This window comes from Phyllobates terribilis, unplaced genomic scaffold (assembly GCF_046119375.1).
Source record: "Phyllobates terribilis strain yellow unplaced genomic scaffold, ASM4611937v1 Scaffold_1019__1_contigs__length_468203, whole genome shotgun sequence".
Lineage (NCBI taxonomy): Eukaryota > Metazoa > Chordata > Amphibia > Anura > Dendrobatidae > Phyllobates > Phyllobates terribilis.
The window spans coordinates 17958-43259 of NW_027363779.1; the positions used below are offsets into that span (position 1 = coordinate 17958).

The window sequence follows — 25302 nt, forward strand, 5'->3', positions numbered from 1 at the left end:
CCCCCGGGGGGTGGATTAACCCCCCCGTGCCTGGGACCCCTCCGATTGGCTGTTTCATTTTCACTTTTAATGAAACTGCCAATCGGTATGAATTAAATATTTCACCAATGAAAATTGGTGTAATATTTAAATCTGGGCATGGCCTGATGCTTACAGCATCAGCCATTGGCTGGGGGGAGTGTCACCTCTGCCCCCCCCTCCCCCCAGATCTGATTGGGGGGCTAGCGTCACATGGATACTAGCCCCAATCAGATGTGGAGGGAGTTTTTAATGATGGCCGCAACTGCCCGTCCATGGATTGTGTGCCGGCCGTTGTGGACCCTCTGCAGCTGCCCCCCCGTGGACCCTCTGCTGCTGAGCTCGTGGATCGCTTCTGCCGCCGCTGATCGCCTGCTGCCGCTGCTGATCTGCATCAGGTAGTATTGCCCCCGCTCCCCCCTCCCCCCTCCACTTTCATACCTGCACCCCGACCTCCGCTCCCTCTCCCACGTCTTCATCCACCGGCTGCTGCTCTCCTTCTGACAGCCGGTGGACTGTGATCACAGCAGCAGCAGGCTCAGTGTAAATGCCCTGCTCCTGTGATCAAGCCCACCATCCCCCAGTCCCAGTGATATCACCCCCCACCTCCCAATAATCACCCCTCCCCCCAGTGTTCACCCCCCCGTCCCCAGTGTTCACCCCCCCTGTCCCCAGTGTTCACTCCCCATCCCCAGTGTGCACCCCCCCATCCCAGTGATCACCCCCCTGCTGCTGGCTCCTGCTCCGCTTTCTTCCCCAGTAATCACCCCCCTGATGCTGCTGGCCTCCTACCCCCCTTGCTGCTGCCGGCTCCTGCCCCAGTGATCACCCCCCTTGCTGCTGCCGGCTCCTTCCCCAGTGATCACCCCCCTTGCTGCAGATGTTGGCTCCTCCTTCCCTTAGGCCCCCCCTACCCCTGACAGCCCCCTACGCCTGACAGCCCCCACACGTGACTGCAGAAGGTTACACAAGCACACACACACACGTACACTCACACTATAATAAAGTTTCGATTTTTTTTTTTTTTTTTTTTTTTTTTTTTTACACACGCACACAGCACACAAAATGTCCCGCCCGTCCCACTCATCCCAGTCTAGGGCGTACTCAGCTTAGGAGGCTATGTCAGGTTGGTGTGTGTGTTGTAGTGTGTGTGTGTGTGTGTGTGTGTGTGGTGTGTGTGGTGTATACACTACAATATACCACACCGCGCACCAACCTGACATACACTACACAATGGTGTCCACTAACAAATTGGAACCATGTTGCGTTTGGAGAGTCCCTGTGTGCCCAAACATTGGAGCTCCCCAACAAGTGACCCCATTTTGGAAACTAGACCCCCCAAGGCACCTATCTAGATGCATAGTGAGCACTTGGAACCCCCAGGTGCTTCACAAATTGATTCATAAAAATGAAAAAGTGGAAAAAAAAACACTTTTTTATTTTTTTACGGATTAATTTGTGAAGGACCTGGGGGTTCCAAGTGCTCACTATGCATCTAGATAGGTGCCTTGGGGGGTCTAGTTTCCAAAATGGGGTCACTTGTGGGGGAGCTCTAATGTTTGGCCACACAGCGGCTCTCCAAACGCGACATGGTGTCCGCTAACAAATTGAATGGAAAATCGGCTCAAATTGTTAGCGGACACCATGTTGCGTTTGGAGAGCCCCTAATGTGCCTAAACAGTGGAGCTCCCCCACAAGTGACCCCATTTTGGAAACTAGACCCCCCCAAGGCACCTATCTAGATGCATAGTGAGCACTTGGAACCCCAAGGTGCTTCACAAAATGATCTGTGAAAACAAAAAAAGTACTTTTTTTTTTTTCACAAAAATTTTCTTTTAGCCTAAATTTTTTAATTTTCACATGGGTAACAGGATAAAATGCATCCTAAAATGTATTGGTCAATTTCTCCTGAGTACACTGATACCTCATATGTGGTCATAAACCACTGTTTGGGCGCATGGCAGGGCTCAGAAGAGAAGGAGCGCAATTTGACTTTTGGAGCTAATTTTCCATTCAAAAAGTAAAATGGCGCTCCTTCCCGTCTGAGCCCTGCCGTGTGCCCAAACAGTGGTTTATGACCACATATGAGGTATCAGTGTACTAAGGAGAAATTGACCAACAAATTTTAGGATGCATTTTATCCTGTTACCCATGTGAAAATTAAAAAATTTAGGCTAAAAGAAAATTTTTGTTAGAAAAATAAAAATGTTCATTTTTTTCTTCCATGTGGCTTTAGTTCCTGTGATGCACCTGAAGGGTTAATAATCTTCTTGAATGTAGTTTTGAGTAGCTTGAGGGGTGCAGTTTTTGGAATGGTGTCACTTTTGGGTGTTTTCTGTCATAAAGACCCCTCAAAGGGACTTCAAATGTGATGTGGTCACTAAAAAAATGGTTTTGTAAATTTTGCTGGAAAAAAGATAAATTGCTGATGAACTTTGAACCCTTCAAACTTCCTACCAAAATTTTTTTTTTTTTTCAAAAATGGTGCTGATGTAAAGTAGACATGTGGGAAATGTTATTTATTAACTATTTTGTGTCACATCACTCTCTAGTTTAGTAGAATAAAAATTCAAAATTTGAAAATTGCAAAATTTTCACATTTTTTCCCATATTTTTGCACAAATAAACGCAAATATTATCGACCTAAATTTAATACTAACATGAAGCCCAATATGTCACGAAAAAACAATCTCAGAATCGCTAGGATGCGTTGAAGTGTTCCAGAGTTTTTACTTCGTAAAGGGACACTGGTCAGAATTGACAAAAATGCCAAGGTCTTTAGGGTCAAAATAGGCTGGGTCCTGAAGGGGTTAATTTTGGGGTTGACTCCAAATCCAGGCCTCCGTTGGTTAATAAATGTTATTTCCATTGATGATTTTTGTGTGATTTTGTTGTCAGCACATTTAACTTTGTACAGAACAAAGTATTCAATGAGAATATTTCATTCATTCAGATCTAGGATGGGTTATTTCAGTGTTCCCTTTATTTTTTTGAGCAGTGTATATACACAAAGATGAAAAAACGGCCATAACAAAGTATATTAACTATCAAATAAAATATTTAATTTTACACCAATACACTGCCACAAATATATATATAGGAAATGCAAAAAAAAACAATCATTTTTATTTATATAGCGCCAACATATTCCGCAGCACTTTACAATTAAGCGGGGACATGTACAGACAATAAATTCAATACAAGGTAAGACAGTTTAAACAGTTACAGTAGGAGCGAGGGTCCGGCCGCTCGCACGCTTACATTCTACAAGGGAATGGGGGGACACAGTAGGTGAAAAGTGCTTGTTATTTCAGGTCTGATAATTATAATAAATAGGGATTTTCATATAAAGCTGCATGATCCGGTCATCAGCCCGTATGTATAAGTGCAATAATCAAGTATCGAGTGCAGTTATCGTGTGCATGGAGGGTGTGGAGACAGATGAAGAGTAGGGAGCAGATTCTGAATAATATTTAGGAGGGAACAGGGGAAAGTAGGTTTACTGAGTTGTTGAGGTGGTAGGCTTGTTTAAAGAGATGGGTTTTTAAAGCGCGCTTGAAGACATGGGGGCTAGGCATCAGTCGGATCGTCTGGGGTAGAGCATTCCAGAGAACTGGCGCAGCACGAGAGAAGTCTTGGAGACGGAGGTGCGAGGTTCAGATTATGGAGGATGTTAGTCTTGGGTCATTTGTAGAACGGAGGGCACGTGTAGGGCGATTTACAGAGATGAGAGAGGAGATATAAGGCGGTGCAGAACTGTGGAGAGCTTTGTGGGTGAAAGCAATGAGTTTATATTGGACCCTGTAGCGAATGGGCAACCAGTGTAATGACTGGCACAAGATGGAGGCATTGGTGAAGCGGCTGGACAGAAATACGACCCTGGCTGCCGCATTCAGGACGGATTGGAGAGGAAAAAGTTTGGTAAGAGGGAGACCGATCAGAAGCGAGTTGCAGTAGTCCAGACGAGAGTGAATAAGAGCGATAGTAAGAGTTTTAGCAGTTTCAAAGGTGAGAAAAGGTCAGATTCTGGAGATGTTTTTAAGATGCAGGTGACAAGAGTGAGCGAGTGATCGGATATAGGGAGTAAAGGAAAGGTTAGTGTCGAATATGACCCCAAGGCAGCGGCCGTGCTGCTGGGAGTTATGGTTGAACCCTCCAAGGTAATTTCGATGTTAGGTAGAGTTGGGTTAGTAGAGGGGAGAAACACAAGAAGTTCAGTTTTGGGGAGATTCAGTTTAAGATAGAGGGAGGACATGATGTTAGAGACAGCGGACAGACAATCCTTGGTATTTTGTATTAGGGTAGGGGTGATGTCAGGTGAAGAGGTGTATAGATGGGTGTCGTCAGCATAGAGATGATACTGGAAACCAAATCTGCTGATTTTTTGTCCAATAGGGGCAGTGTATATAGAGAAGAGGAGGGGGCCTAGGACTGAGCCCTGTGAACCCCTATAGTAAGGGGAAATGGAGAGGAAGAGGAGCCGGCAAAAGATACAGAGAAGGAGCAGTCAGAGAGGTAGGAGAGCCAGGAGAGAACGGTTTCCTTGAGGCCTATAGAGTGGAGCATAGTGAGGAGGAGCTGGTGATCCACAGTGTCAAATGCGGCAGAGAGATCCAGGAGAATCAGCAGGGAGCAGTGACCTTTGGATTTAGCTGTTCGTAGATCATTAGAGACTTTAGTGAGGGCAGTTTCAGTGGAGTGTAAGGAGCGGAAACCAGATTGTAGAGGGTCGAGGAGAGAGTTATCTGAGAGATAGCGGATTAGATGGGATTGGACCAAGCGTTCCAGGAGTTTAGAGATGTAAGGAAGGTTAGAGACAGGTCTGTAGTTAGCAGCGCAGTTCTGGTCCAGGGATGGCTTTTTAAGTAAAGGGGTTATGATGGCATGTTTAAATGAGGAGGGAAAGATACCTGAAGAAAGAGAGAGGTTAAATATTTTAGTCAGGTGAGTGGTGACCACCGGTGAGAGACTGCAGGAGATGTGAAGGTTGTAGATCGAGAATAAATGAGAAGCTGGGTAACTTCTTCTTCTGTAACAGGCTCAAAGATGGTTAGTGAGCTTGAAGTGCGGCAGGGAAAGGGATCCAGGCACTGAGGAGATTGGGCTGAGATGTCCTGATGGATGTGGTTGATTTTTTCTAGGAAATAAGTGGCCAGAACCTCTCCGCTGAGGTTGGTGGTGGGGGCCTGTGCATTAGGTTTCAGGAGGGAGTTTAAGGTTTCAAAAAGTCGTTTTGGATTGTTGGACAGTGAAGTGATGAGGGTGGTGAAGTAGGATTGTTTGGCCAGATGAAGGGCAGAGTTATAGGTTTTGAGCATGAATTTATAGTGGATGAAGTCCGCTGCTAAAAGAGATTTTCTCCACTGATGCTCAGCACACCTAGAGCAACGCTGAAGAAAGCGTGTTTGCATTGTGTGCCAGGGCTGCCGTTGTCTGTGTCAGGTCTTTCTGCATGTAGAAGGTGCTGCTTCATCTAGGGCGCTCTTCAGTGTATTATTGTTGTGTGACAATGCCAAGTCTGGACAGGAGAGGGAGGAGATGGGGGCTAAAGATGTGTGGAAATTGTCCATAAGCAGCTGGGTATTAATGGTACGTGTATTCCTAGAAGTGTGGAAAGTGGGGGTGTCCCGGGGGAGGAGACAGTTCTTGACAGAGAAGGAAGGAAGGTTGTGGTTCGACAATAGGAGAGGGGAGTTAGTAAAGTCATGCAGCAAGCATAGACAGGAGAAAACCAGGTCCAGAGTATTCCCGTCTTCATGTGTAGGAGAGTTAGTAACCTGTGAGAGGCCGAATGAGGGGGTTAGAGAAAGTAGATGAGAGGCAGATTGGGAGAGGGGATCATTGATGGGGATGTTAAAGTCTCCCATGATGAGGGTAGGGATGTCACAGGATAGAAAGTGAGGAAGCCAGGAGGCAAGGTGATCCAAGAACTGGTGGGAGGCGCCTGGAGGGCGATACACAACCGCCGCTCACAGGGAGAAGGGTTTGAAGAGTCTGACGGTGAGGACTTCAAAGGAAAGAAACATAAGTGAGGGAACTGGGGGGATGACCTGGAAAGCACATTGTGGTGAAAGGAGCAAACCAACACCTCCACCCTGTCTATTCTCAGGTCTGGTGGTATGTGAAAATTTCAGCCCACCAAATGAGAGCAGCAGCTGCGATGGTGTCTGAATGCTGTTTCCAGGTTTCTGTAATAGCCAGAAGGTGAAGGGAATTAGAGAGGAAAAAATCATGAATGTAAGTTAGTTTGTTACACAGAGACTGTGCGTTCCAGAGAGCACAGTGGAAAGCAAAAGGAGAGGGCATGCACTGAATGTTACTAAGATTAGCAGGGTTTCTATATGCAGCTGGAGGAGAGTGGTGTATGCTAGTGGAGGGAGGACCAGGGTTGGGGGAGAGGTCGCCAGCGACTAGGAGAAGGAGAAAAAAAGAGAAAGAGCAGGTGGTGCAATGATTTGTATGAACTTTTGCGTGCTGTATGGAGGTAGTGGATGGTTTGGAGTGGGTGAGAAATGGCAGTAGAGCCTCAGACTTATACATGAGAGAGGGGAGAAGGGAGGGGTGGATATGGAGAGAGTGCACAGAATGTGTTAAAGGGCGGGCGAGATGTGAGAAAGCAGAAGTTAAAACAAGTAAGATAATAATCATCGTACCATTTAACTATACGCACCAAAGTCTAAAAACATATATCATAATTCACCCACAACACATTCTAATTCTCCTCTGTATATCATAAATGGGAAGGAAAAATTATTGACCTAATTTATATATTATTTATTTTACATTTTTCGCAATCTCCACTTTTAAATCTGTATCTGCCGCCTGCAGTCTATCAGCAGTCAACAAGATTAAATCCAGGGAACACTTATTAATCTGCTCGAATTGATCGCAGAAAGTCCCATCCTCAGAAAACAGAGTGGGGCGCAGATGGACTCGCAGTCCTCGCGATAGGCGTTTTTCTCCACAGTATTCCATTACAGTTGCAGCATGAAGTTCATAGGAGTTTCACCTTTTGGATTCTTTTCCCAGTCACGTCTCCTGAATTCACTTGTGGATATTTTGAGAAAGTCCGTAGATATCGTTGTCTGAGACAAAATCCCAGGTGATAGAACAAGTGAGTGCTCCTAGGAGAGGAGGCGGCATTAAGAGAAGGTTATTAAGGAGGGAAGCCTTCTGGATATTGACTGTAAATCGTCTGTCTCCTAAAGGCCTGAATCTAGAGTATAATGTGAGTCCGTCAGTAGAGCTGGGGGACAAATGTTCCCTTTCTCTTCTTTCTTCTTGCAGACAGTACAGACACGGTGGTCTCGCTGGAGCAGATACCGCATTGTGCACTAACACATCTATGGTTATAGAAATGATCGGGGTCAGGAATGAGGTTGAGATTTGATGAAGGTTTTTTATGGATAGAGCAACATTGGATTCCGGGGAAGAAGCTTTCACATTACTATTTGTGGCTTCGGCTCTTATGTTGTGATAATGTCGGTATACTCATTGTTTTTCAGTATGTAGACAGTGATCAGGTCATAGAAGGGTTATGGGTTTAGAATTGCTTTCATTTCTCATTGGGTGAATATTTTATTATCTGAACGGACGACTAAATTATCAGCATTAGAACATTTACATAACATTTTTTTAAATTAAAAAAATAGGAGAAAAAAAATATGAAAAATTCTCCAGACCCTGATCACAAGATGGCGCCGAGAACTCTGCACAACAACATGGAGAGGAGGAGATGGCGCGGGAGGATGCTGAGGCTGAGTCGCCCCCGGGAGAACCTGAGCCTACGTAAAGACAGGTATCTGTACAACTCCGCTCTGCTATACAAGACACAGACGTATCTCTTAGGCCGGGGTCCCACTAGCGTACGGTATGCGATGCGAGACCCCCCGATGCGATATGCTAATGACACTCGCTGCTGCTCTGCTGCGAGCGGGAGCCGAATGTCAGTGCTCCATGCTCTGATCCTCTCGCACGGCTGCGGAGGGGACGGGGAAATCACTATCTCCATCTCCTCTGGTGCTGGCATTGGCGGGAATCACACTGCACTCGGGTGGTATCTGAGTGCAGCGCGATGTTTCACACGCACCCGTAGATTATATGGATGCGTGCGATCTGATCGGAGCTGGAAAACAAAACGCCGCTGAGCAGAGAATCCGAGGATTACCGGGTACGGACGCAGTCTGGGGTTTTATCGGATTGAAGTGAGAGCGAGCCCTGACTGGGGAAACAGGTGAACTTACTATAGATGTGGACCTGATGAGACTACTGGACTTACAGAACCTCCGGGAGCAGAGAAATCCTCATCACTGGAGAAAGCGGCCACTATGTGACGTCAGAGGGAGGAGGAGCCAGAGGAGCGACTGCGCCGGGATCATCTGCAGATCTGGGCGGGGCAATGACCCCTGAGGGGGAGGAGCTGCGGTGACATCATCACTGTCACATGACCGCAGCCTCATCACAGCTCCTTCACCATTATAATAACTTTATAGTTTATAGAATCATTACAGTCTGTGAGGAAACACTGCGGGAGCCAATCACCACCCGAAGCCCCGCCCCCTGATCACATGGCGGTGACGTCACCACAGGTCCTTCACCACCTCTTTCCTGAGCCCCGCCCCCTGATCACATGGCGGTGACGTCCCCACAGGCCCTCCACCACTTCTCTCCTGAGCTCCGCCCCCTGATCACATGGCGGTGACGTCACCACAGCTCCTCCCGCTCTCAGTGCAGCAGCTCCGTCCTGGTTGTGCGCAGCTCTTGCTCTCTGGTATCAGCCAGCAGCAGGTTTCCGCTTCCCGCCATTCCGGTGAGATTACAGGGAGGGTTTGTGGTGAATCTGTGAGAGGAGAGTGTGGGGTGAGATCAGAGCTGTTCCTGTGGAGGCTCCTGCTCCATGTGACTGCGGCTCCTCAGTGTTGTATGGGGGATGTGCAGCGGCTCCTCCTCACCTCACCGCCCCCGCTGGAGGTGGAGTTACCACGGTGACCGCCCCCCGCTGGAGGTGGAGTTACCACGGTGACCGTCCCCCGCTGGAGGTGGAGTTACCACGGTGACCGTCCCCCGCTGGAGGTGTAGTTACCACGGTGACCGTCCTCCTACGAGGCTGATAATGAGCGGTCAGGTCGGCGGAGGAGGCCGCGGTGGAGTTTGTGGCTTTTCCTCCAGATTCTTCCTGATAAATGTCGGATATTTGGGGCAGAATTCAGTGATTGTCGTTATATCGTCCCCTGTGATCTCCATCTTCTCCTTTATCATGAAGACGCCGGCAGGACGAGATCCCTCCAGCTGATCCAGTGTTCATCCCTCTTTCTCCTGAATGACCCCGAGGATGGACGAGGACGAGACCACCAGAAGATTATTACACTTCACCCTGGAGATCATCTCCCTGCTGAGCGGAGAGGTAACTCCTCTACATTTCTATCAGCTTTATTGTGTTATGTAACAAGTCCGACATCGGGAAGAGGAAATCCAGAAGAGGAAGAGAAGGATTCTTTACTGTAAGAGCAGTGATTGTGTGCAGCTCTCTGCCAGGAGGAGTTGTCATGGGGATTCCCTATAAGAGCTGTAGAGGGGCCTGGATGTCTGTCCTGAGTGTAATAATATTCCAGGTTATGGCCCCAGATTACTGGAGACGGTTATTGATCCCGGGATTTCTACTGATTGTCAGATCTGGAGTCGGGAAGGAATTCTTCTCCCTAAGTGTCTCTCTCCATACACAGGATTACACAATAGTGAGGAAGACACCGGGGGAGGGTGTGACTCCCATCATCCATCTCCAGGAGTCAGGGGGGCGGAGCCCGGGCCCCATCACAGAGCCTCCCCCACATCCCCCGATACATGAGAGGAAGAAGAAGATCCTAGAGCTCAGCAACAAGATGATTGAGCTGCTGAGCGGAGAGGTGACTGCTGGGACATTATACAGGACAGCACTAGAGGATTCTGGGTGATGAGCGGAGAGGTGACTGCTGGGACATTATACAGGACAGCACTGGAGGATTCTGGGTGATGACTGGAGAGGTGACTGCTGGGACATTATACAGGACAGCACTAGAGGATTCTGTGTGATGACCGGAGAGGTGACTGCTGGGACATTATACAGGACAGCACTGGAGAATTCTGGGTGATGACCGGAGAGGTGACTGCTGGGACATTATACAGGACAGCACTGGAGGATTCTGGGTGATGACCGGAGAGGTGACTGCTGGGACATTATACAGGAGAGCACTGGAGGATTCTGTGTGATGACCGGAGAGGTAACTGCTGGGACATTATACAGGACGGCACTGGGGGTATCTGTGTGATGACCGGAGAGGTGACTGCTGGGACATTATACAGGACAGCTCTGGAGGATTCTGGGTGATGACCGGAGAGGTGACTGCTGGGACATTATACAGGACAGCACTGGAGGATTCTGGGTGATGAGCGGAGAGGTGACTGCTGGGACATTATACAGGACAGCACTGGAGGATTCTGGGTGATGACCGGAGAGGTGACTGCTGGGACATTATACAGGACAGCACTGAAGGATTCTGGGTGATGACCGGAGAGGTGACTGCTGGGACATTATACAGGACAACACTGGAGGATTCTGGGTGATGAGGGGAGAGGTGACTGCTGGGACATTATACAGGACAGCACTGGAGGATTCTGGTTGATGACCGGAGAGGTGACTGCTGGGACATTATACACGACAGCACTGGAGGATTGTGGGTGATGAGCGGAGAGGTGACTGCTGGGACATTATACAGGACAGCACTGGAGGATTCTGGGTGATGAGCGGAGAGGTGACTGCTGGGACATTATACAGGACAGCACTGGAGAATTCTGGGTGATGAGCGGAGAGGTGACTGCTGGGACATTATACAGGACGGCACTGGAGGATTCTGGGTGATGAGCAAAGAGGTGACTGCTGGGACATTATACAGGACAGCACTGGAGGATTCTGGGTGATGAGCAGAGAGGTGACTGCTGGGACATTATACAGGACAGCACTGGAGGATTCTGGGTGATGAGCGGAGAGGTGACTGCTGGGACATTATACAGGATGGCACTGGAGGATTCTGGGTGATGACCAGAGAGGTGACTGCTGGGACATTACACAGGACAGCACTGGAGGATTCTGGGTAATGACCAGAAAGGTGACTGTTGGGACATTATACAGGACAGCACTGGAGGATTCTGGGTGATGAGCGGACAGGTGACTGCTGGGACATTATACAGGACAGCACTGGAGGATTCTGGGTGATGAGCGGAGAGGTGACTGCTGGGACATTATCCAGGACAGCACTGGAGGATTCTGGATGATGACCAGAGAGGTGACTGCTGGGACATTATACAGGACAGCACTGGAGGATTCTGGGTGATGAGTGGAGAGGTGACTGCTGGGACATTATACAGGACAGCACTGGAGGATTCTGGGTGATGACCGGAGAGGTGATTGCTGGGATATTATACAGGACAGCACTGGAGGATTCTGGATGATGACCGGAGAGGTGACTGCTGGGACATTATACAGGACAGCACTGGAGGATTCTGGGTGATGAGTGGAGAGGTGACTGCTGGGACATTATACAGGACAGCACTGGAGGATTCTGGGTGATGACCGGAGAGGTGACTGCTGTGACATTATACAGGACAGCACTGGAGGATTCTGGGTGATGAGCGGAGAGGTGACTGCTGGGGCATTATACAGGACAGCACTGGAGGATTCTGGGTGATGACCGGAGAGGTGACTGCTGGGACATTATACAGGACAGCACTGGAGGATTCTGGGTGATGAGCGGAGAGGTGACAGCTGGGACATTATACAGGACAGCACTGGAGGATTCTGGGTGATGAGTGGAGAGGTGACTGCTGGGACATTATACAGGACAGCACTGGAGGATTCTGGGTGATGACCGGAGAGGTGATTGCTGGGACATTATACAGGACAGCACTGGAGGATTCTGGGTGATGACCGGAGAGGTGACTGCTGGGACATTATACAGGACAGCACTGGAGGATTCTGGGTGATGAGCGGAGAGGTGACTGCTGGGACATTATACAGGACAGCACTGGAGGATTCTGGGTGATGACTGGAGAGGTGACTGCTGGGACATTATACAGGATAGCACTGGAGGATTCTGGGTGATGACTGGAGAGGTGACTGCTGGGACATTATACAGGACAGCACTGGAGGATTCTGGGTGATGACCGGAGAGGTGACTGATGGGACATTATACAGGACAGCACTGGAGGATTCTGGGTGATGACCGGAGAGGTGACTGCTGGGACATTATACAGGACAGCACTGGAGGATTCTGGGTGATGAGCGGAGAGGTGACTGCTGGGACATTATACAGGACAGCACTGGAGGATTCTGGGTGATGACCGGAGAGGTGACTGCTGGGACATTATACAGGGCAGCACTGGAGGATTCTGGGTGATGACGGTGTCGTTGTTGTCAGGTTCCTATAAGGTGTCAGGACGTCGCTGTCTATCTCTCCATGGAGGAGTGGGAGTATCTAGAAGGACACCAGGATCAGTACCAGGAGGTGATGATGGAGGAGCTCCGGCCTCTGACATCACCAGGTGAGAGGAGACTCTTGTTGGCTCCGGTGGATGTGATGACGTCTCTCGGCCTCGTCCTATAATAGATGATTTTTCTCCAGACTTGCTCTGGTTTTCTCTACATTTTCTCACAGCTTTCATTCCCTGATTCTTCTCTTCTGATCTGTGAGTCGCGGTTTCTCCGCTGTCGTCTTCATCAGTCTTGAGTCTTCGTCCTCGGCGGCTTCTTTCAGAATCTTTCCCCTTCCTTAGAGCATCAGTCACATTTTGTCTGCAGATGTCCCAGCGCTTCTGTCCGTTCTCTCCTGTGAGATCTTTCGGTACCTGAGTCTGTCGTGGATTGTTACTCAGCAGAGTCGGGGTTAATTTACTGATGATTTTCCCCCTAATCCGCTGTCACTTGTCCGTCCCTCAGAATCGGTGCCGGCTCAATGTCGTCATCAGTCGTGGTCAGGCGTCCGGCTTCTCCCTCTTGCTGACACTTGTGTGACCTTCCTTGGTCTCCTGGTTCATTCTTCTTCTTTGTGACAAATCACTTTCTCCGTACTGATCACAAAGTCCTGGATAAATATCGGCACCGGACCGTCCCTCAGACCCCGAAACACGAGTCCTGACATGAAGATGGAGCGTGGTGGAGCCGATCACCCCCCAGAGCCGGACATGGAGGCTCCAGCAGTTCTCGGCCCCCGCGTCTATTCACCACTCGCTCTGCAGGAGGAGAAGCACAGAACTTTCCGCACTGGAGGAGAAGGTCGGACCACCGCGCACTCCTCTCTATAGGGGGAATGTGTCTCCTGGAGGAGAAGGTCGGATCACCGCGCACTCCTCTCTATAGGGGGAATGTGTCTCCTGGAGGAGAAGGTCGGATCACCGCGCACTCCTCTCTATAGGGGGGAATGTGTCTCCTGGAGTAGAGCGGAGATTCTGAGTATGGAGAGTTATAGGCCATGCAATGCCCCATGGGAAATAAGATATGCAGAGAACGGGGTCTCTAGCGCCACCTACAGGAGGCAGCAATCCTAGGAGTCAATATCAATGTTTCAACCCCATCCTGTTGGGGAAAATTTCCAATTTTTTTTTCCTCTCCTTCCATCAGCCAGAACATTTTTATTTTCTATCCACAGATGTTTGAGGTTTTGTGTTTTTTTTGCAGGACAAATTGTGCATTTTACCATATAATGTGCTGAAATCAGGAAAAAAAATCCAGCTGAGGTGAGACAGTTAAAAAAAAAAAAAATGCAATTCCACATTTATATTTTGTTTTTTGTTTCTCTGCATTTATTGGGCGGTAAGAACGACCTTGTGGCGATTTTCCAGGTCAGAACAGGTACAGCGATTCCAAACTTCTGGGTTTGTTTTTTTAATATATTTTTTGGGTTAAACAGATTCTGTGGCATCGGACCAGACAATCTCTCCTTGGCTCCCCGTGTGCATCAGTAAGCGCCCATGACCCCGGTGCCGGCTCTCTAGTTGTCCTTTCTACACATTGATGGGTACTAACCGCTGTGTACCGGGTGCTCCCCACAACACCGTCCTTCCGGGTTCTGTGACTTCATCCGTCAGCCGTACATGTGCCCTTTTTTCCTCCTGCAGAGACAAATGCAGAACTTTTCAGCACTTGCTGCCTATTTTAGTGTTTCTATCGAGGTGGATGTGGAGATTTATCTCTATTTAAAAAGGAATAAAAACGCATTAACTCGTGTTTTTTTTTGGCTCTCAAAATACAATCACTGGTAAATGGTCACCGTCCTTCCCCCAATCTCCATACAGTGAATTAGGAGAGAAGAAACCAATGGATAGAAATGTGGAGCTTTCTCCAGCTCCTCTGTGGCTCCATCCCTGGTGGAGATGAAACTTGGAGAAGTTGTGTTTCTTAGTACGGCTCCTTCATTGACTGACGAGGGTCTTCTCTGTCCCTCTCCTCAGGGTCCTCATCCTCCGAGTCCAGAGCAGAGAGCATTATGCTTTGGTCTCGCTGATTATCACTTCATACTTGAGGCCCACAATGAGCTGGGACCTCTGTACCGGGGGTGAGGACCACAACAATGTAATTTATTCCCTGATACATAAACATAGAGTTACTGGTTCTGAGAGATGAGTCTCATATATAGACAGATACACGGCAGGTCATGTATTCAGTCTCTGTGTCTCCACAGATGGATCCAGGAGGAGAAATCCACCAGAGAGATGTCCCCGTCCTCTGTATCCCCAGGACTGTCCAGAGGAGAATCACAACATCCCGGAGAGTCATCAGGTAGACGGTGCTGAGTCCTGTACCGGATCTCTATATGGGGGACATTTCTGATCGAGGTCATAGATGTCACAGATTTTGGTGGTTTCCTGTATTGTGCTGATTGTTACATCTGATATATCAGGAGGAAGATCCGACTAAGAATAAAATGAAGGACGAGACTGAAGAAGAAGCGATGACGAGGGAGGATCAGCCATGTGTGAGTGACGTGAAGGAGGAGATTCCGGTAGATGTTTCCACAGGTGTGTAATAATGACCGGCGTGTGATGATGACGATGACCGGTGTGTGATATTGTATGAAGTCTCCGGTGCAGTGAAGCTTTATCCGTTGTCCACATCACAGCAGAAGCGTCCGGTGATGGCGCGGCTGCTCCTGTAGAGTCCGGCTGTGCACCTATGACTAACGGGGCCGCCTCCACACCTGTTTTTGATGATTTAGGAATCAAATTCTTAATTTTCCTAATTATATGACTTCTAATATTACTTCCATATTTTTGTTACACAAGTCCCGTGCTGCCATATAAATGACTGAGCTTGTGATCCAGACAGAACTTTTTGCAGAAGATTCCCTGTAATGAGGCAGATGGAGGCATTGTGGACCCCGTCTGACCTGGATTTGGCATTCTCCGTCTTTTTCAGCGTGCGTAAAAGAGCCGTTAGCACAGTTTTGTGCATCTCTGAAAAGAAGGACACAGCTGAACAGAGGCCTGACGGTGTCCAGAGTAACTCTGCTGCCACATTATAGTGAATGGATCCCTTGGGGGTATCATCTGAATCACGTATTTTGTAGATTTAGATGGAAACCCTGATGTAAGTGCTCAGCGTAGAGTGCAGGATAAATGTAATCTAAAATGTTCTGTACCCCAGAATGCCACCAATAAAAGCTTCTACTCAACCCACGAAAAACAAGTCCCCACTCTGGTTCATCATATTAACAAAAACATAGGGTGTCCACATTATGTGACATGGCTCCCACCTAATGAAATCCAGCAAGATCTGCTCATCTAAATATCCTCTCCTCCTGTGCCCCACAGTACGCTTAAACCACAAGTAAGGCTATGTGCCCACGATGCAGAAATGAAGCAGAAAAATTCTGCAGCATTTCTGCATCTCCCTGGCAGAAAAATTGCATGCAGATTGTGCATGCGTTTTTCCTGCAGAATACATGTGGAATACATGCGGATTCACATGCGTACCCACGTGCGTTAACGCATGTGTTTCCGCATGCGGACTGACAAGCACTTTCCAGGCGAAAGCATCACTTGGAAAGTGCTTGACAACTAGGTCACACTATATAAATGCAAACGGCATGGATTTATACAGTGTGACCGTAAAAATAAAAAAATAAAGCTATACTCACCCCCGATGCCGCCGCGTGTGCGGTCGCGCTCCTTCCTGGTTGCCGGCATCTCGCGAGACAGCCTGCGGTCACATGACCGCAACGTCATCTCAGGTCCTGGAAGGAGAAGCGCTGCAGGGGCCGTCGGACAGGTGAATATAACTTTATTTATTATTTTATACTTTTTTTTACAGGTACAATGGTACCCAGGTCTGGATGAGAGTCTTCTCTCCTCCAGAACTGGGTACCATCCGCACATTGAAACGCATATTATCCGCTTGTACAAATGTACAGACACGGATTCTATGCGTCTCAATGCAAGTCAATGGCGGCGCTTCCGAAAAATTAATGAACATGCTTCGGATTTATTTGCGCTGCAGAAACGCTGCGGAAAAATCCGCAGCATGTGCATGGAGATTGCAGAATGCCATTGGGGACCATGGGGTGCGGATTACCATGCGTTTTTGATGCGTTTCCGCTGCGGAAATTCCGCAGCGGAAACGCATGAAAAACGCATCGTGTGCACGCCGCCTTGGCGTCCACATGTTTGGCATTATTGTAGCTAGGAGAGCCCACTTAATTTACAGGGTGCGTGTCTCCAGAAGCACAAGCTGAGCATAATGTACTAGGCACTGCAGTATACCGGGCGCTACTGTGTACTGGGCACTACATCGTATGGGCACTGTGATTGTACAGCTTAAAATTTTAATTATCCAGACGATTAGATTTGTTAAGTCACAGTGGCTCAGTGGTTAGCACTGCAGCCTTGCAGCGCTGGGCTCCTGGGGTCAAATCCCACCAAGGACAACATCTGCAAATAGTTTGTATGTTCTCCCCGTGTTTGCTTGGGTTTCCTCCATGTTCTCTGGTTTCCTCCCACATTCCAAAGACATCCTAATAGGGAATTTAGATTATGAGCCCCAATGGGGACAGTGCCCATAATGTCTGTAAAGCGCTGTGGAATTAATGGAACTATATAAGTGAGTAAAATAAATAAATGAATACACTATTATCTTGGTGTTGACTTGTAAATGTTTGTGTATTTATGTGCCTGGTCAATAAGAACAGACCAGTATTTGTATTACCCTGAATATTAACTTCTATTCGTTTGGAAACAAGGATGTTTACTATGCTAAAGACATGTTGCACTAAAAGGCAACTAGATGTTTATTTACAAGACCAACTATGTAAATTGATTAGCTCAAACAATGCCCTTCCTAACACCTTACCTGTGAATGTGTAATTGCACAGACAACTGTAGCTATTGTTAAGGGACATGTGCTTCTGTAGTAGTTAGTCTTGATGCAGAGAATCAGAAAGGAGAATGAGAGACATCCTTCAGGACAGTAGATAGGTAGCATGGCAATTCCATTCAAAGAGACACAGATTTGGATTCTACATGACTCCGGCATAAGGGTATCAGCCCTGACTGGAAAGATACGGATCTCTGCTCTATTGACCATCAGAGAACAAGGATACATTTGGGGAGACCAGGTTGGGACGATGAAGTCACTTGGCCCCATGAATATGTTGTTTGGAGTTGCCAGGAGGGACCCACCGGTCGCCTGGAGCCCATGGAGACATTCAAAGAAGCCAGATTGTGACCCACCGGTCATCTGGCCCCATGGAAACTCTCGGAAAAGCCAGGGTGGGACCCTCGGGTCACCTGGCCTTGTACCTTGACGGACTACTAGCTTCCTAAGCTTACCGCTACCTTCTCTCTGTGGGGAGCCGCCAGAAGCGGGAAGCCACTGGTTGAGGTAGTCGGCCATGGAAGTTTCCAAACTCGCAGCTGTTCTATCCCATTTGGGCGGAGAAGGAAGGGCGAGACTGTGTAATGTTGCACCATCTTAGGTATTTGCTGGGACTGTTCTGTGTGTTTATTGTCCTCTTTGTGGTTCAGTAAAGTATTGCCACGCTGTTTTACCCTCACCCTGTGTTGTCTGAGTAGCATATCGCCCATGGAAGACCCCGGGTCTTCACAGGCACTATAATGGAATATTTGCATTTTCACTTTGCAACATCCATTGCTGCTCGTTTCTGAAAAACATCGATGGAGTCAAATTCATCACTACACCTGTAGATAAATTCCCAGATAGGTGTAATTTCCAAGACGGGATCACTTGAGGGAGGATTCTGCTCTTCTGCTCTTAGGGGCTCCATATATGGAGTCCGCAAAGTATTCTAAAAAAAAATTTTCTCCTAGAGTCCAGTAGCGCTCGCTATATGCTGCCCCACGCTGCATATCTGACCGTCTTTTCCAAGCTGTATGTATCTGTCTCCCGGTGTGTTCCCTGCATCCAATATCTTCTGTGTATCCGCTTATCCCTGCTAATTTCATTCTATCTGTCCTTGGTATGTTTGATCCCATCTGCACGTTCATCACCTCAATCCTTTGATCCCAATACACACTGGTCCCTGACTGTCTGTTTCCTGAATACATTTAGCCTCTGTGTCCTAATTACTCTCCCCCTCCCCCACTCCACCCATGCTTTTGTGAGCAGTCTTCCTGCGACTCCTGCACACCTTACCCACCCCATGTGCTGTTCAGAGCTCCATAAATCAAGTGAGCCAAGTCTGGCACAGACGGGTCTAGTTTCTAAAGGGTCGCTTTTTAAGGGTCTAAAAATGAAATATGCCAGAAATGGGACAGAAGTGACCAGAATGTGCGAATAACTATTTACTAATTGTACTTAGATTCTCTTTCTCATTCACACTTAACATTCATTATGCTAACATACACCCTTACTGTTTTTGCCCCACTAATCCTCACTGTGCTTCGCTATCCCCAAACCCCAGCACCCTCTAACCAAATCATCATCTCTCCTTCCCTCTTACCTCCCCACCTGACCTCATCTACAGACCTGCTCCTCAACCTCAGGTCTATCCTACCAAAACATAACACAAGCCGGACACTCTCCTTCTCCCACCTGCTCTCCCTCTCTCTACTTTTCCTCACTGCTGGCGACATATCTCCCAATCCTGGACCCCCACAGCTTGCACCTTCCACCAATTCCCCCACCTATCGCTTCAAACCAACTGCAAACTACCACAACCTCTCCTATGTAAAACCCGTGCCCATGATGCCCACCCCCATGCTCCCTCTCTCTGGAGCACCCTGGAATGCCCGCTCTGTCTGCAACAAGCTCCATTTTGTCCACGACCTCTTTACCTTTCGCAGTCTCTCCTTCTTGGGCATCACAGAGACATGGCTGACACCTTCCGACACTGCCTCCCCTGCTGCGCTGTGTTACGGTGACCTCCACTTCACCCACACTCCTCGCCCTGGTGACAGACATGGTGGAGGAGTGGGTCTTCTCCTTTCTAACAACTGCACCTTTGGCCCTATTCCCCCTCTACCTGACACCTTCCGACACTGCCTCATCTGCTGCGCTGTGTTATGGTGGCCTCCACTTCACCCACACTCCTCGCCCTGGTGACAGACATGGTGGAGGAGTGGGTCTTCTCCTTTCTAACATCTGCACCTTTGGCCCTACTCCCCCTCTACCCTCCCTTATTCTCCCTTCTTTTGAAGTCCACTCTGTCCTCATCTACTCTCCCTCCAACCTCCAAGTGGCTGTCATATACCGACCTCCAGGCTCGATCACTGCCTTTATTGACCAATTCACCACCTGTCTTCTTTACTTTCTCTCTGCTGACATTCCTACAATCATGGGCGATTTAAGCATCCCCACTGACACTTGCCAGTCAACAGCATCCAAACTCCTGTCACTTACTTCATCCTTTGGACTTACTCAGTGGTCCTCCTCAGCCACCCACACAGACGGACACACATTAGACCTGATCTTCACCCCACTCTGCTCCTTATCTAACCTCACAACCTCCCCCCTTCCCCTATCTGACCACCATCTACTCACTTTCTCATCCCTGTCCTGGTCATCTGTCACCCATGTCCAGCAACTAGCACACCCCGTCAGAAACCTTGTACATCTAGACACTCACACACTCTCTGACTCTATTCTACCACTGACATCCATATCTTCACTCCAAAACACAGACAGCACCACTGCTTTCTACAATGCCACTCTCGCATCAGCTATTGACTCGGTTGCCCCTCTTATGCATGGCAGAGCGCGACGAGTCAATAGGCAACCCTGGCATAAAAACCTCACTAAACGGCTCCAATCAAGCATCCAGGGTAGCAGAGCGGCGTTGAAAGAAAACACATTCTCAAGATGACTTCACTGCATTCAAAGAAGCAACACTCACATTCAAATCAGCACTCACCTCTGCTAAACAGGCCTACTTCACATCCCTCATATTTTCCCTGTCCTACAACCCCAAACAGTTATTCAACACTTTTAACTCTCTCCTCTGCCCTCCACTTCCCCCTCCGACCTCCGTCTTCTCTGCTGAGGAGTTTGCCACACACTTCAAAAACAAGATTGACCAAACACGGCAAGTCTTTACTGCCCAACTACCACAATCCCTTTGTTTTCCACACCATTTCCCTACCTCTATAACCTCCCTTCCCAACATCACGGAAAGAGACCTTACTCGTCTTCTCTCCAAATCACACACCACATGTGCACTCAACCCCATCCCTTCCCACCTCGTCCCCAACCTTACCCCCACACTCACCCCATCCCTAGCCCATATCTTCAACCTATCACTAACTTCTGGTACCTTCCCCACTGCCTTCAAAAATGCCACAATCACGCTCATCCGCAAAAAGCCATCCCTCCACCCAACCGCCTTGTCCAGCTATCACCCCCAATTATCCAGCTATTTTTTTGTGTCTTCTCCGTTCAATGAAAAAACAAGGGGAAAGGGAAAGGGAAAACGTATGTCAGCTCACCATGTAATAGCCAGACTCATCCAGTCCCAACGAAGTCTTGCAGCGGAGACACCCAGGTCACGGGCTACCAAAGTTCAAGTAATGAGAAAGCAAGCAAAGATGTCTCCAGCAGGACCAGGGTTGTATATATCTTGTTAAAACTTCACTTTTAATTTCAAATTATAAAAGCCAAGGATGAGTTACACAATGAGCAATATAGCGGCTCTTAGGTACAGCACATTCCAACGCGTTTCGGCTAAACCTTATTCATGGAATAATTTTTTTTTTTTTAACTTTCACGGTCCAATTTCTTAAAATTCCGTGAAGCACCTGTGGTTTCAAAATGCTCCCCATACATTTTAGATAAATTCCTTGAGGGGTCTAGTTTCCAAAATGGAGTCCGTTGTGTGAGGTTCCTTCTGTTTAGGCACATCAAGGACTCTCTAAATGCGATATGGCGTCCGCTATCTACATCAGCCACTTTTGCACTCCAAACTTCAAATGGCGCTCCCTCCCTTCTGAGTCCTGCTGTGCACCCAAACTGTAGTTTTCCTCCACATATGGGGCATTGACATACTCAGGAGAAAGTGTACAACAAATGTTATGGTCCATCTTCTCCTGCTACCTTTCTGAAAATTAAAAATTTTGAGCTAAAATAACATTATTGTGGAAAAACTTTTCCCTTCCACATTGCTTTAATTCCTGTGAAGGCCCTAAAGGGTTAATAAACTTCTTGAATGTGGTTTTGAGGACTGTGAGGGGTGCAGTTTTTAAAATGGTGTCACTTTTGGGTATTTTCTATCACAGGACCCTCAGTCACTTTAAATGTGATGTTTTCCCTAAAAAATATGGTTTTGTAAATTTTGTTGGAAAAAATGAGAAATGATAAACTTTTAACCCTTCTAACTTCCTAACAAGTTTCATCAATGATGCTGATGTAAAGTAGACATGTGGAAAATGTTATTTATTAACTATTTTGTGTGATATAACTCTCTGGTTTAAGGGCATAAAAATTCAAAGGTTGAAAATTGCAAAATACTCAAAAAAATTTTGCCAATTTATTTTTATATTTTCATAATTAAAGGCAAATAATAACGACCAAAATTTACCACTAACATAAAGTGCAATCTGTCACGAAAAAAAACAGTCTCAGAATCAGTGGGATACGTTGAATTACCACATAAAGTGATGCTGGTCAGAATTGTAAAATGAGGCCTGGTCATTAACCCACATAACGAGCAAAGTATCTTGGTCCTTTAGGGGTTAATGTACCTTCAGCACTATTGCAGTCTTCTAAGGTTTCCTATTATGCTCTTATACATGGTGTGGACCTGATTACGGTGGCCGGAGCTCGACTGCTCCTGGATGTAGGGCCGCCTTCACTTTACCCGTCATTGTGTTAATGTTATGGCATGTAGTTGTCTTCCTTATTACCGGTACTTTCACTGACGAGGGTCTTCATTGTGAGATCCATAAAATACATTTAGAAATCTCTTTGGATATGATTTTTTTCTTTAACACAAATCTATCTTTCCTCCTTACAGGAAATCCTTGTGAGAATAACGGTTTATCACTAAATTGTGAAAAAGAAGATATCAGGAAGCACTCTAATGGAGAAAACCTCATCACCCTTCCTGCACCTCCTGGACTTCACAGCACTTCACCTTCTTATAATCCTCCTAATCATGAGGAATCATCTCCTGAGCAATCTCACATTGTTACCACAATTCCAGGTGACACAGATACAAGATTTCAGTGTGACAAGCAACTTACTAAAAGCTCAGATTGTTTAATACAAAGAAAACACAAAGGAGAAGAGCCATACTCCTGTTCAGAATGTGGGAAATGCTTTACAAGTAAATCAAAATTTGTTATACATGAGAGAATTCACACAGGAGAAAAGCCATTTTCATGTTCGGAATGTGGGAAGTCCTTCACAGATAAAGGGAGTCTTATAAAACATCAGAAAATTCACACAGGTGAGAAGCCATATTCATGTTCAGAATGTGAGAAGTCCTTCACAGATAAAGGGAGTTTTACAAAACATCAGAAAATTCACACAGGAGAGAAGCCGTATTCATGTTCAGAATGTGGGAGATGTTTTATAGATAATTCAGTGCTTGTTAAACATCAAAGAATTCACACAGGAGAAAAGCCTTTTTCATGTTTACAGTGTGGAAGGTGCTTTCCAGATAAATCACAGCTTGTTGCACATCAGAAAATCCACACAGGAGAGAAGCCATATTCATGTTCAGAATGTGGGAAGTCCTTCATCGATAAAGGAAGCCTTATTAGACATCATAAAATTCACACAGGAGAGAAGCCATATTCATGTTCAGAATGTGGGAATTGCTTTAGACATAAAGGGGATCTTATCAAACATCAGAAAATTCACACAGGAGAGAAGTCATATTCATGTTCAGAATGTCGGAAATGTTTTATAGACAATTCAGTGCTTGTTAAACATCAAAGAATTCACACAGGAGTGAAGCCTTTTTCATGTTTAGTATGTGGAAGGTGCTTTACAAATAAATCACATCTTGTTAGACATCAGAAAATCCACACAGGAGAGAAGCTGTATGCATGTTCAGAATGTGGGAAATGCTTTACAGATAAAAGGAGTCTTATTACACATCAGAGAATTCACACAGGAGAGAAGCCATATTCATGTTCAGAATGTGAGAAATGTTTTATAGATAATTCAGTGCTTGTTAAACATCAAAGAATTCACACAGGAGAAAAGCCTTTTTCATGTTTAGTATGTGGAAGGTGCTTTACAAATAAATCACATCTTGTTACACATCAGAGAATCCACACAGGAGAGAAGCCATATTCATGTTCAGAATGTGGGAAATGCTTTACAGTCAAAGGGAATCTTATTAAACATCAGAGAACTCACACAGGAGAGAAGCCATATTCGTGTTCAGAATGTGGGAAATGTTCTAGAAGTAAATCAGATCTTGTTAAACATCATAAAATTCACACAGGAGAGAAGCCATATTCGTGTTCAGAATGTGGGAAATGTTCTAGAAGTAAATCAGATCTTGTTAGGCATCAAAGAATTCACACCGGGGAGAAACCGTTTTCTTGTTTACAATGTGGAAAAAGCTTTAGAGATGAATCAAAACTTCTTATGCATCAGAGAATTCACACAGGAGAGAAGCCGTATTCATGTTGACTTTGAGAAATGCTTTACAAAAGAAATCAAGTCTTTTGAGCCACGAGAGAAGTCACACAGGAGAGAAGCCGTATTCATGTTCAGAATGTGGGAAATCTTTTATACATAAATCATATCTTGTAAAACATGAGTAGTCAAACAGGAAAGAAACTGTAATTATGTTCTCTGTGTTTCATCAATTTTAATAAACATTGCTCAGCATAAATGAGTACACCCCTTTTGATAAATTTTATTTAATATCTCACTGAACACAAGAACAATTTCTAAAATTTTGCCAACACTGAATTCCATAGAAATTTTTTTAGAATCAAAACATGAAAGTAAGGTTGATTAGTGATTTGGTACTCGCCCGAGCATCTCAGTGCTCGAGATGTTTGGTACTCAGCGAGCATATTTTGAATGCTTGGGCGGGAGCCTGAGTCCTCGCCCTGCATGTTTGGTGCTGTTTAGACATTTAGACAGCCAATTAACATGCAGAGATTGCCTGCCAGCCATGGTAATGCCTCAGCCATGTTGGTTGTGGCATTACAGTGATTGGCTGGCCGCATAGCGTCATTGGGTCTATATAAGACCTGGCGCCGCCATGCTTGACACAGTTACTGTGGAATCAGACAGTGTAGGGAGAGGTGCTGCTGAGCGAGGGAGAGAATTGGCGGTTGTTTTAGTGAGGTATTCCACAGCATTACAAATCTACAGTAACAGTCCTTCTAAGGACTAATGCTACTGAATATTAATCCTGGTGATAGCAGGAGTTAGGCAGGCAGAGTTTGTGGAGAGTGTATACAACACAATAGGATCCTTTGCATGTTCTTTCTGCTGCTGTTACTCATATCCATAGTTCTAGATATCAGGGCTAATATTCTTATTGCTCTTAATCCTGATAATTTTGGTGAAAGCAATATAATACACCATTTTTACTGCTCCATTTGCTTGTTAGCAGCATACAGCCAGATTTGGTTGATTTGAATAGCATTGCTGTATTGTGGAAGAACAGAAACTTCTCCATCATCTCAGGTGGTCAGATATTACTGCGGTAATAATCCAGACATTTTTGGGAACGTGACAGATATTATACTCCATTTAAAGTCTGCCAGTTGTGTGTTTAAACCTATTCACACTTGGTCGCTGACCAATAGCTTATCTATTAGGGCAGTGTTCCCCAACTC

At 46.6% G+C, this 25302-nt stretch overlaps 1 pseudogene; it reads left to right on the forward strand.

The window, feature by feature from the left end:
* Positions 1–24358, forward strand: part of LOC141241681 (uncharacterized) — a 42298-nt pseudogene extending 17940 nt beyond the window's left edge.
* Positions 24359–25302: the final 944 nt, after the last annotated feature.